This window comes from Amyelois transitella, chromosome 24 (assembly GCF_032362555.1).
Source record: "Amyelois transitella isolate CPQ chromosome 24, ilAmyTran1.1, whole genome shotgun sequence".
Lineage (NCBI taxonomy): Eukaryota > Metazoa > Arthropoda > Insecta > Lepidoptera > Pyralidae > Amyelois > Amyelois transitella.
In genome coordinates, this window is record NC_083527.1 from 1,049,225 (window position 1) to 1,051,867 (window position 2,643).

Sequence of the window (2,643 nt, forward strand, 5' to 3'; positions counted from 1 at the left end):
GAAGATGGAATGGTCATATTCTTTTTTCCTTTGGTGCCACACGGCATATTTCATGTTCCTTATGATATATGTGATATGATTCATATAGAAATAAGTATGTTAATTTTTTGCACTATCGGGCACTAAGGTCGCCGAACTCGAATAGAATGCATTTTTATCGTTCAATGCATTTTATCGTGCAATGATCTAGTGCAGTTTTTTCCGGTAAATATTGCATAGATAACGATAAGGGTAGCAAATATTAACATTTTTATCTAAGTAGGTAGATATTAATTTTTATGCCGTAACAAAAAATATTAATATTTAGAAGAAGTTATTGTAATTTTTGATCAAAATTTGTTTGTTCCTACTCACTTTTATAATTATAGAAAATCATAAAATATGGAATAAATGTGACCTTTTATGACATGGTACAAATAAAAGAGTTAATGGTACTTTTTATCCAGCGAAATATTTCTTTCTAATTGCCAATAATTATTTTTAATGTCATAGACTAGGTACTATGTTTACGAAAATAGAGATGGTGCCAAAGAATTTCTGTCTGAAGCTTTTAACGTAAAGTTCGATGGATCTGGATGAAACAAAACTATAAAACCAAGCTGAAAACTTTTTTGCCTATACCCCTTTTGGCAATAATAAGTATTGTAAAATTATAAATAAAAGTAATTTTTAATTTACTGAGTGAAATTTGAAACTTATAGCGCCATCTATTGTCAAGTAGATAAACTTATAACCAAATAGAAGAATATGCTCGATTTAAATACTTTTCTTATCTATGTTTTTGATTTGGTACTTTTAATAGATGTAGTAGTATGTAATCTTACCGATAGATGGCGCTTTACAGAAATATTAAATAAGTAATTTACTTCATTATTATACATTTTTGTCCTTGGTTTTAATATTAGTGAAGTTAGTCTGATTCTAAGTTCTAGACACAGAACCAAAATAGCTTAACGGTTTAGCCACGTTCCAGTATTTAAAAAACTTTGTTGTTGAGTATCTAACTATCTAGTCTAGTCATGTAGGTTATTGTTTTGGATATTCTAATGTTAGTTTTCATGAGTTGGTTTTTTGATAAGTGGATACACGAGGAATGTTTTTGATAAGTTTTATAAAACAGAATTAAAAAAAATGGTAAAAAGTTATGTTTCCGCCCGGGATCGAACCGGGGGCCTTCTGCGTGTTAGGCAGATGTGATAACCGCTACACCACGGAAACCGATGGAGGGTTTGTTGAATTTAGTAATATTATGATTATTACAATTACGCTCTTTGGTATCATATATTTTTTCAAAGTCATCCTAGTAAACGTCGTAAAAAGGCGAATAAGGGATAAGCTTACAAACTTGGGATTCTCCTTGTAGGCGAAAGGCTAGCAACCTGTCACTATTGGAATCCCAATTCTATCAAGCCAAACAGCTGAACGCGGCCTTTCAATCTTTCCAAGGCCGTTGGCACTGTCTAGTCCGCACAGGACATAGACGTGATTATATGTATTTTCAAAGAAAAAAATGCACATACCGGTACCTTCTTCTATTTGCGCAGTCGGCTAAGGTAAACAGCAGTACCCTAGCAATTATAATGCACATTCGATTGTAGCAAATTGACAATAATTGTTGCATCGTTTGTTCATGGCTGGTAGCGGGTCTTCCGTGTGTACGGTCGCTGATAACCCAGAAATACATACATACATACATAAATTGATGTCCGGTGAAAATGCTGTAGTGTAGTTTGTTCCACTACCTCTTATACACATGCGCTTTGGAAGCCATTTGTTTCCAATTTTGATAATAAATCTATTCTATTCTATAAACAAAGTTTTCCTGTGGTTACCGGCACTGATAGAAAAAAAGAATAGGACCACTCCAACTCTTTCCCATGGATGGTGTAAAAGGAGACTAAGGGATTATATTATATCTTATAAACATGGGATTCTTCTTATAGGCGATGGGCTAGCAACCTGTCACTATTTTGTCTCAATTCTATCAGCCAACAGTTTCAAAAAGACTGATTGTTCATGGATGGCAGCGGGTCTTCCGTGTGTTCAGGCGCTGATAACCCAGAAATACATACATACATAAAATCACGCCTCTTTCCCGGAGGGGTAGGCAGAGACTACCTGTTTCCACTTTCCACGATCTCTGCATATTTCCTTCGCTTCATCCACATTCATAATCCAGAAATGACTGAAACAATACTGGGTCAGGTTCTCCTGTAAGGTTGCGGAGGTCAGACGGGAGTAGCTTCATGTGAAAACCTTTTTGTATTGCTCTGTTAAAAAAAACAAATATTTTTATTAATAAAATCTCAACTTTATTAGTCAAATCTTTTGATTTCACAACATTGGTTGACGTCAAATAAATTACTTAAAACTAAGTTTACTGCCGTTTACAAGGCGTCAGTGCAAAAGAAGCGGTAACAAACTGCACTGCAGCATATTTCTTCTTCTACCTTCTTACAATTAGACGTAAGGTACTTATGAAGGTAAATCCCCGTATTTTCTCTGTCTGTAGGTATGTAAGTATGTGATAATCTCGGAAAGTTGTTTTGTTCCTGTTTAAAATTTCGCAAAGGTTTTCCGATGAAGGTTTACATATCCATAAATGCTACCCGTGCAAAGTCGGGGCGGGTCGCTAGCGGATCA

The 2,643-nt window shown here is 34.9% G+C and overlaps 1 non-coding gene across 1 annotated transcript; it reads right to left on the reverse strand.

Moving 5' to 3' along the window:
- Positions 1-1,145: 1,145 nt before the first annotated feature.
- Trnav-aac (transfer RNA valine (anticodon AAC)) lies at positions 1,146-1,218 on the reverse strand. The gene has a single exon. It is a non-coding gene; the product is annotated as a tRNA-Val (tRNA).
- Positions 1,219-2,643: the final 1,425 nt, after the last annotated feature.